Genomic DNA, 10,890 nt, shown 5'->3' with positions numbered 1-10,890 from the left:
TGGCACACAACAAGCGTTCCATATCTAGGGATCCTGAAGCTCTCAAACAAGTCATGTATCCTCTATTTATTTATTCATAGCCTAGATAGAGGCCATAGTTTACCTTGGTTTAGTAGCATTCAATGTCCAGGCTCCTCAAGATTAATCTATTTTGAATGCTTCCTATCGATATTCTATCTGTGACTCTCATAAGACTTCAGACTAAGGCCCAGTTCACATCTGCGTTCAGGCCATTCTGTTCCCCTCTCCGCATGAAAAATGAGAGAGAGAAAAGTCCTACAAGCAGCACTTTCCTCTCCGCATTTTTTGTGCGGTAACCACACAGACCCCATTATAGTCTATGGGGTCCATGGGTTTCCTTAGGTAAACGCTCTTATGTGCGGATAGGTGAATAGGGCCTCAGAATTGGGCCCATCATGGTGAAATGCAGCTAAAAAATACTGGAGTAAAAAAGCAGCAAAAACAGGTTTTGGGTTTGTTTTTTGTTTTGTTTTTTAACTACAGCGTTTCTCATTGCACTTTCGATGCCTTTTTACTCCCCTATTAAATATGTGTAAATTCTGCAAGTTAACTTGCTGTGGATGAGATCAAAAAATTACATTTTATTCACTTTGCTCGCACATTAAAACACTGTTTTACGTTTTGAGCCAAAGCCAGGAGTTGATTAAGCAGAATGGAGAAGTATAAGAAGCTTTCTATATATTTCACAGTCCTTTTGTAGCCATTCTTGACTTTGACTCAAAAAACTGAAGTAAAATTTGCAACAAAAAAAGCTGCTTTTCCACAAAGTGGGGCCTCAGCCTTCTAAGGCCAGGGCCCCACGTGGCATAAAAGCTCATTGTACAGTCTCTACAAAGTGTAGTCCTAGGAACAAACTGCTTACAGCAGTGTACTATTAGTGCAGGGCAAGAAGAGGTTAATTGCTGGCTAGTGTTATGAGGGGGATCTGCAAATAAAAGAGGGTAGGGGGAATGGAGTACTTGATAGTAGTGAAGTGGTTAGAGCTATGAGGGGAACATTAAACAGTAAAAACAGCTATTTGTGAATTATACTATGAGTTCAGAGGAGAATCTGGCAGAAAGTGGTTGATGTGACAGTATTTAGTCCTGGTATAGCAGTCAGTGGCTGATGTGACAGTAATTTAGTCCTGATATAGTGGTAAGTGGGTGACCGGTTCGGACTGTCCCATCGGGGCACCGGTGAATGATAAGGCCCCTATCCACTTACCTCTCCCCCACTCCTGGCCAGGGCCCCCCTTCCACATACACACATACACAGGGCCGAGGCCACAAGAAGGAGGTGATGCAGCCAGGTTCTTCTCGGTTTTGCGATCCAGTTTTAATAATCAAACCACAAAACCAGGGAAAAGTGGCACCACTGACTCATGGGCTCAGCCACTCACAGGCACACACTAATATGCCCCATAGTGGCCCCTGCGCACACTAATATGCCCCATTGTGGACATCCATGAACAATTATTATACTCTGGGTTCTTTTCAGACTCCAGAGTATACTAATCGTAGACCCAGGGGAGGATACAAACATAATAAACACAGTTACTTACCTCTCCCTGGCTCCGGTGCACTGCCCGCAAATGTCAATCATCTTCAATGATGTACAGGACATCACGTGAGCAGGGGCTTGCTTCACTAGGCATAAGGAAACAAGCCACAGCCCATGTGACATCTGGGACGTCATCAAGTAGGCCTGAAGCTTTTCAGAGCCAGGAGAGGTAAGTAGCACTGTTTTTTATGTTCCGCATTGCGCTACAGACACCTTTCTTTATACCGGAATTTAAGCACTAATTATACTAACAGTTTCTATACCTATCAAGTCTCTTCCCTCCCAGTTTAACTCGGTGCATCCTTTTACAGGCCATCATATGTTCTGCTACCATTTCCAAGAACATTTTTGATGATTTGATGGTAAAAATAGCCATGTTTCCCTGCACTCCTTTTATACTGTTTGGGTATGCTCACGCAGAGTTTCTTGCAGGATGATTTTGAGACAGAATCACCTCAAAAAACACTTCCCAATTAATTTCAATGGGAGTCAGTAGTTGTTCTTTTCCTCTAGCTGACACAACACGCTTTTCTGACACTGTTTATGATGTGGGGGGTTTTTACGTGTTTTTTGTAAAAACTGCATCAGAAACTGCAAGCGTTTTTTAAAGAGAAGTTTCCATGTACAGACAGTGTACTGGAGCAAAAAAACTCAACAAAACTGTGATGAAAATCATGCCAAAAATGTGACAAAAACCACATTATGTAAAAAAAAAAAGTGTCAAAAAAAGTTTCCTAATTCTTGAAGCAGATTCTTTTTTAAGCCTGCATAAAACTCAGTGTGAACATACCCTTAGGTGACTTCTCAGCACTAGACCAGGCCAGAGAAAAAGGAAACCCTCCCACTCATCATAATCTGACACTATAATGCTAGATTCACACCTGCATTCGAGTTTCCATTGTGGGTGTCCAGGAAACCTAATCCATACCTCCCAACCATCACAGATTCTGCAGGACAGTCCCATATGTCTTGGATTCAATGTATCTGTGTCCAGAGAGGATGCAGATAAGTTGAATACAGCGATGAAGCATGGGCCGTCCGTGGATAGCCTCTGCTTCATCACTCTGCTTGTGTATGCACCTGCTCTGGGAGCTATAGATGTGATGTGATGATGTCACTCATATTGTACCTGTAAATCTCTCAACAACCTGGAGAAGCAGACCTCAAACACAGCAGCAGGGGAGCGAGGAGAGGTAAGTATCAGTGTTTTATTATGTTAAACTGTGGGGGCAAATGGAGGGGAACATTAAACTGGGGGCAGATGAAAGAGGGAACATTAAACTGGGGGCAGATGAAAAGGGGACATTAAACTTGGGGCAAATGGAAGGGGCTTTAAATTGGAGACAGAAGAAGGGGGGCAGAGAGAGCATGACATTAACTGGGGCAAAGTTGAAAGGGGACATTAAACCGTGGGGGTAGCTGGAGGGGGACATGTCTGCCTCTAGTTGCCTCCAGCTTAATGTCTCGATCCAGCTACACCCACGGTTTCATGTTCCCATCTTGTTTCCTGCAGTTTAAACTGGGGCACCAGGAGAGTGACTTCATACTGTGGGGTAATTGGTGATGAATATTATAATGTAGGGGCATATAATGGGTGACTGTAGGAGCATTATACTGTGTGGGGGCACATAGAAAAATGGATCAGAGCCAGCAGAGTCAAAATATAGAAGTGGATGGAGCTTAATCTGCTGCGGGGCACGTACTGTCCCTCTTTCTGTCCTTTGAAAGTTGGGAGGTATGCTAGTCCACTTAAAAAAAAAAGTGGTTAGCCACACACCCCATAGACTATAATGGAAGCCGCTGGGTTCCTGCCTGGAAGGGGTGAAAAATGCGGAACATGCAGCGCTTTTCTCTCCACATTCTTTAATTGGGTTTTGGGACAGAAACTCTGAACCGAGTTTAAGCACTGGTGTAAACCCAGCCTTACACTGGTCCATAGATCACTGAAAAAAAAAGACCACTTTTACCTGATGCCAGATGAAACCATGACAAGGAAACGTCTAGTCCAGGGGTGCCCAATACGTCGATCGCGATCTACTGGTTGATCGCAATGGACATATTGGGTCGATCGCGGGATGCAGCCAGGGATCCTGATGTCTGCTTGTTCACAGTGCAGGCTGGCAGTCGACTCTCAGCCTGCGCTGTGAACAAGCACTCCGGACACTTGCAGGCCGCTCTTAGGGATGGAGGGAGCCGGGGTGCTGCTTGTTCACAGCGCAGGCTGAGAGACATCTACGGACACTGGCAGGTGGGGCTGCCGCAGCCCCAGCCTGCCAGTGTCCAGAGATAACTCATCCTGCGCTGTGAACAAGCAGACAGCGGGGATCTCTGGGCGGCCAGAGAACGCCGCTGTCTCCTGCTCTCACGCTCCGCCCGGCCCTGCCCACATGCCCGGCCCCACCCACAGACACGCTCCGCCCCGCCCACAAGAAATGGGTAGTAGATCTTTCGACTTGGTCATGTTATAAATTAGCTCACATGCAGCCAAAGTGTGAGCACCCCTGGTCTAGTCCTTTTGCCACTCAGCTCCACCTAAATAAAACTCAAGACAACTGCATTGGAATCGATCAGGCCACAGCAGCCAACTTTAATAACAATTTAATTTAATACATTACAATATAACAAGTGATTATGAAGATAATCTTGTTTCCCTTAGTCCTAACAGCGGCACAATGTGGGGTATTTCTGCCCCTGTGTGCTGGTAGGACAGGCGGATATTTAATTAGCCAATCAAATGCGTGGCAGGCCCTATAAGAGGGCACAAGAACCTCCCCTCTGCGTGTAAATACAAAAGTACCTCCATAACATTTATATACAGTTTTATACATAAGATATGATTCCCAGGGTGGGAAATCTTGTGCCACTGTTAGGACTAAGGGAAACAAGATTATCTTCATAATCACTTGTTCCCTGTCGTCCGTACCAGCGGCACAATGTGGGGATATAGCAAGCAGGTCCCCAAGATGGGTGGGACTAACCCATGACCGAACTTAAAACGGTCTGGGCAAAGGCAGTGGAATCTGCCACTTGGTCCTTCAGGCGGTAATGCCGAATGAAGGTGGATTCACATGCCCAAGAGGCAGCTGCGCATATTTGGTCCACAGACAAAGCACTTCTTTCTGCCTGTGAAGTGGACACTGCCCTGGTTGAATGGGCATGAAGGAAAGATGGAGCCGACAGCCCTTGGGCGGTATAGGCGACTCTAATAGTCTCGGTAACCCAACGGGATATTGTAGCTTTGGCGGCTTTGGCGCCCTTGTTTTTCCCCGTGTAGCTGACCAACAGGTTTTCAGTCCGCCTAAAGGGGCGAGTGCGCTGCAAGTAGATCTGCAGGCATCTAACCACATCCAGCTTGTGCCATCTTTCTTCTTCAGCAGAAGAAGGGAAAGGAAAAAATACTGGAAGGGAAATCAGTTGGTTCCTGTTTACAGCAGATGGCACCTTGGGACGAAACCCAGGGAGGAACCTAAGCTGTACATGGTCAGAGAAAAAGGTGGTATATGGCTCCTCAGCGGACAAAGCTTGTAGTTCACTAACGCGTTTGGCAGTTGTGACTGCCAATAGCAGCGCCATTTTGCCGGTTAGCGACTTGAGGGAGACCTCTTCCAGAGGTTCAAATGGCTGGCCACATAGGGCGTTCAGGACCGGAATAAGGTCCCATTGGTGGACAGGGGTGTTTACCACCGGTCTCAGCCTAGTTGCCCTTTTAATAAAGGTGCTCACTAAGGAATCCTGAGACAAACGCCTCCCCAGATAGGCGGACAGGGCCACTACGTGTACCTTGAGTGTGGCCGCAGCAAGACCTCTGTCTAGTTCGTCTTGAAGGAAGTCCAGGATCGCCTCCGTAGGGGGATCGGTGGAGTCCACTTGATGCTGCAGACACCAGGCATTAAAGATGTTACCTATTCGATGGTAGTTCCTGTTAGTCGAATCTGCTCTGGCGCTGGATAGGGTCTTCAAGACGGCTTGTGACAGTCCTCTATTTCTCAATAGGGACTGGTCAACCTCCAGGCTGTCAGGTTGAGTCTCCTCAGATCCTGGCATCTCAGCTCTCCTTGGGTTACCAGGTCTGGGAGTGGGGGAAGCCTCCAATATATGCCCTGTCTCATTTGTATGACCTGAGCAAACCAAGCCCTTTTCGGCCAGAACGGGATTATGGCAATTCCCGAGGCTTGGTCCTGTCTTATTTTTATCAATACCTTCGGTATGACTGGAATTGGAGGGAATATGTAAAACAGCCTGAACCTCCATGGGATGGACAGGGCATCCACTGCCAAGGGATTGTCCTCCTGGTACAGGGAGCAGAAGGTCCCTACCTTGGCGTTGAGTCGGGTAGCCATAAGATCGACCTCCGGGAGACCTCATCTCTGGACGATCTGTTGAAATACGTCTGGATTGAGAGACCATTCTCCTGATACGGTAATACCCCGACTCAGCTGATCCGCTACTATGTTCAGGGAGCCCTTTATGTGAACAGCGGATAACTGGACCAGATTCTTCTCTGCCCAGGCAAATATGAGATTCGTCTCTCTCAGCAAGGTTGGTGACCTGGTGCCCCCTTGTTTGTTTATATAGACTACCACCGTCGTATTGTCTGACCAGATTTTGACAGACTTGCCTTTCAATTCTGGGGCAAAGTGTACTAGGGCCAGGTACACTGCTCTGAGTTCCTTGAGATTGGATGACCCCAGCTCCGGACACCTCCATCGTCCTTGTACAGTTTTGTCTTGACAATGGGCTCCCCATCCCCACTGGGATGCATCTGTTGTCAACAGGGTCCACACTGTCGGGACCATGGACCTTCCGTCTTTCAGGTGTATCCACCATCTGAGGGAAAGACGGGTAGCGGGAGAAAGGCAGATCTTCTTGTGCAATCCCCGTGGAGACCTGTTCCAGGTTCTCAACACTTCCATCTGCAGGGGACGCAAATGCCATAAAGCCCAAGGGACCGCCCTGGCCGAGAATGACATCAGGCCCAGGACTCTCATGGCGGTCCGGATGGTTACCTGCCGAGTGCACAATAGGAATCGTGCACTGGCTTGGATTCTTTCCTTCCTTGGACTGGAGAGGAAGATCTGCATCGCTTCTGAAGCCACTATAAAATCGAGGAATTTTCTTCGGGTGGATGGAACGATTTCGGACTTCTCTCAATTGATAATCCTAACTCCTGTAGGAAGTTGATGGCAAGGTTGAGTTGCTGGAGGAGGGCAGCAGGAGACTGAGCTTTCAGTAGCCAAACGTCTAGATAAGGGACGATGAAAAGACCCTGAAGTCTGAGGGCCGCGGCGACCGGAGCAATCACCTTGGTGAATACCAGTGGGGCGGATGTGATGCCAAATGGCAGAGCTGTGAATTGATAGTGCTCCCTGTGGCCGGCCATAGAGACGGCAATCCTGAGGAACTTCCTGTGGAAATGAGCAATGGGGACATGTAGATAGGCGTCCTTCAAATCGAGGGTAACCATCATCTCTCCTTGCTGAAGAAACACAGCCACGGAATCCACGGTTTCCATTCGAAATGACCTCTTCCTGATAAACCGATTGAGGTACCTCAGATCTATTATCATCCTCCAGCCCCCGGTGACCTTGGGGACCAGAAAGACGGGGGAGTAGACTCCCAGACCGTGGTCTGAGGCTGGTACCGTCTCCAGGCGCCCTTGGTAACATATTCGGCAACTGAGGCTTCTAGACTGGCCTGCTGAGAAGGTGGAAGAGTTCGGGTGGAAACAAACCGATCTGGAGGTGGAAGATGAAAGTCGATGTGATACCCGTGCTGTATGATCTTCAACACCCATGGGTCTTGGATATGGTTGAACCATGCTCTGGAAAAGGAGGAAAGACGTCCTCCCACAGGAAGGGGGGCCACAGGGAGCTGCCCCACGTCAAAACTCAGGCTTCCTCTTGGTGTCCTCCTTGGAAGCGCCACGACCAGCTCCCCAGGGTGATATCTAGAACGCCGTTGTTGGGAAGGGCGTCTATAATTAGAGGAAGAACCTCTGCCTCTAGAGGGAGCACGTCTGCCCCTGGATGCTTGAGGTAGGGACCTTCCCCTACCTTCAGCTAATCCCTCCATAATGGCGTCTAAGCTTTGGCCAAACACCCTTCCCGGTTCAAAGGGGAGAGCACAGAGAGCTGCTTTAGACGCAAAATCTGCCCGCCAAGGCTTTAGCCAAAGGGGTCTACGGGCCGCAGTAGACAACGCCATAGATTTGGCGGAGATTTTTAATTGATGGCGAGAGGATTCCGCCAAATAATCTGCAGCCCTATGAACTCTTTTCATAGAGGCCAGAATCTCATCTCTGTCTACGCCAGAGTCTATATCCCGCTCCAAGGCGGCTAAGCGGTTGCACAAAAAGTCACCAACCGTAGAGAAGGCTATGGCCACAGAGGCTTGCGCGGAGGAAGCTGAGTAGACCTTCTTCAGAACGGAGTCCGCCCTACGATCCAGAGGGTCCTGAAGATTTGAACCATCTTCCAAGGGCACCAGGGTTCTGCGGGACAGCTTTGCTACGGCCAAATCCACCTTCGGGGGAGGCCCCCAGGAATCCCACTGGGTAGTGTTAACAGGAAACAAACTCTTGAAGATCCTGGAAAGCGAATGTCCTTTCTCTGGCTGTTTCCACTGCTGCGCCATAAGGTCGGTCAGCGTGGCGTCCGCATGGAAGGCAATATGTCCCCCAGAGGCAGACGTGGAGGCTTCCCCGTCAACATCTCGGCCCACTGTAGACCGGATGGACTTCAGCAGCCTGCCCGTTTGTTCATAATGGAACGCAGGTCCGCTGGAAATGACTGAGTCGTCCTCGGAGGAATCATCCTCTGCCACCCGCAGGTGTTCCAAGGGGGGAGAGACGAGGAACGATGCTCAGAGCATGGTCTCTTGGTGAGCTGAGACAAGGTGCAATGGATCCCTTTGAGGGAATCATCCTGCAAAACAAAAAGGAGAGTACAAGCAAGGGAAAAACTATTTACCCAAGCGATGCCCAAACTCACCATCTCCTTGACCCAGGCCATCATATCTCTGGGAGAGGGCTCCACAGGTGGAGGACCTCTGCACCCGTGACAACGGGCCCACTCATAGCCTGAAAATAGGCAAGTTATAGGACCAGTAGTACCCCGCAGGGCACAACCTTTCAAGCCGCTACCTACCATCAGGGAGCGGTGTGTCGCAATCGAAGCAGGAAAGATGTTTCCTCTTGGAAGAGGTTTTCCTCCTACCATCCCCAGGAGGGGTAGTAGAGGATGACATATCCTACAGAGAGAGATAATAGACCATGCAACACTGTCACCATGACATCATACCAGCTTTAAAAAAGGGTAAACCTTACCAGGTCCTGTAGACCGGACAGCGAGGTGACGGATTCCAATAAAGTTTGCAAACTGGCAAAGAGTTCAAGATCAATGAACACCACAATCGCACGCCTTCAGCAGATACTGCAGGAAGGTCTCTGACACCAGGGCAGCCAGCCTCTTAATTCTGGCCGGCTGGAAGTGGGCGGAGCCACAATCAAAGCAGGTGAGGCAACCTGCCCAGACAACTACTCCTGTAATCAGGGGTCTGCAAAGATATACATTCCCCCCCACCAAGAGGCCCTTAATCCGGGCACTTACCCCCACATCTCCCAGTCTTTTCTGGCCTTTAATAAGGCCTGAATCTCCCCTGAGTGAGCGGCCGCCGGCGCCAGGCCGTTGCCATGGCGCCATGATACTTCCGGCGAAACCGGAAGTGCGCGCTTACAGCGGCTGGCGGGGAACAGGATACACAACAGTGTGGTTCCACTCGCCGGCAGTCCGCGCGGCCACCAGAGGCGGCATGCGGAGTCCCCGGACTCTCACCAAAATGTCAGGTAAGTCACAAGGAGCGGGGGAAGCGGAGTAGAGGGGGGGAGGGGGGGATAGAGGGGGTAGCCACACATGGCTAACAAGCACCTACTCCCCACAGGGCACAGAAGGTGACAAGAAGAAAACAACCGCCCAGGAGGTGAGTAATCCTGCTGAGCTTCTCTAAGAGGACACAAGTCCTCCCACCTGTCCTCTGTCCACACAGGACAGAAAAAAACACGCAGAGGGGAGGTTCTTGTGCCCTCTTATAGGGCCTGCCACGCATTTGATTGGCTAATTAAATATCCGCCTGTCCTACCAGCACACAGGGGCAGAAATACCCCACATTGTGCCGCTGGTACGGACGACAGGGAAACAACATTCCTATCCCCTGACAGAAGGAGGTCCTCGGAGCCTACATCCTGGCCTTTATAAAACCATTAGTGTAATTACCTCCAGCCGTATACCCAGCTCGGAGGCACCAGTTTACCAAACATAGGTAAAGATCCTTCCTTAAAGGATCATCATTTTCCTAGGCCAGACCCAAACAGAGCCAGAGCCTTCCAGCTCCCCCCCCCCCAACCATACCACCATGTATTCTCCCAACTCCGAGGACCCCCCGCCTACTGCTGTGACAGTACTCAAAACTGCACTACTAACTCGCTTGTGCCTAACTAAGAAGTGTACACAGTAAAAATTCATACTAAAAAAAAAAAAAAAAAAGAAGTCCCCCTGAGCCCTACTCCAACCTGTATGTAAAATGAAGGGAGGGTGGGTGGGAGCTTCTCTTCCTGGTGTCTCCCTCAGGGCAACTGCCTGTTCTTCCCGGGCTTTTCCTTTAAGTAACTCTCCCTCTCAACCTAATTGGCCTCCCCCATGTATACTTTTAATCTAACCAATGGCTGCCATCCATCCGTACCACGTCATGTGGTCCCTCCCCTTAAGGCTCCGCTTGCAGTCCGGTCCCTTCTTGCTTCTGTGCAGGATGCAGGCCTATGGATGCTAGCATATCAAGTGCACACAGAAAAAGCTTGTATATATGTCAGTGGAGTGCAGGTATGGAGGTGCTGAACAGCCCGTCTAATCTAATAGTATGGGCGTTATTAGTTGGCTCAGTGGCATAACTAGGAATGGTGGCCCCCCCCCCCTTCCTAACCGACGCCGAAGACCCTGTCCGACCCCCCTCCGCATTCCTGCGTGCTCTATTACACCCCATAGTCTCCCCTGCACACACTATTACACCTCATAGTGGCCACTGCACACACTATTACGCCCCATAGTGGCCCCTGCACACACTATTACGCCCCATAGTGGCCCCTGCACATACTATTATGCTCCATAGTGGCCCCCTATACACAGTATTTTGCCCCATTGTGAACAGCCATGAACAATTATTATACTATGGGGTCTTTTCAGGCCCCAGAGTATAATAATCGGAGACCGGGGGGGGGGGGGGGGGACCAACATAAAAACACTGTCACTCACCTATCTCCGGCTCCGCTGCAGTCCT

The 10,890-nt window shown here is 49.7% G+C and overlaps 1 protein-coding gene across 1 annotated transcript in view; it reads right to left on the bottom strand.

The window, feature by feature from the left end:
• The window catches only part of ALG2 (ALG2 alpha-1,3/1,6-mannosyltransferase), a 74,544-nt gene that overhangs the window by 19,860 nt on the left and 43,794 nt on the right, over positions 1-10,890 (bottom strand). The window lies entirely within an intron of this gene.

Source organism: Leptodactylus fuscus, chromosome 4 (genome assembly GCF_031893055.1).
Source record: "Leptodactylus fuscus isolate aLepFus1 chromosome 4, aLepFus1.hap2, whole genome shotgun sequence".
In the NCBI taxonomy this organism is placed as follows: Eukaryota; Metazoa; Chordata; class Amphibia; order Anura; family Leptodactylidae; genus Leptodactylus; species Leptodactylus fuscus.
The sequence above is the reverse complement of the archived record's forward strand: the minus strand, read 5'-3'. Positions and strand labels throughout refer to the sequence as shown.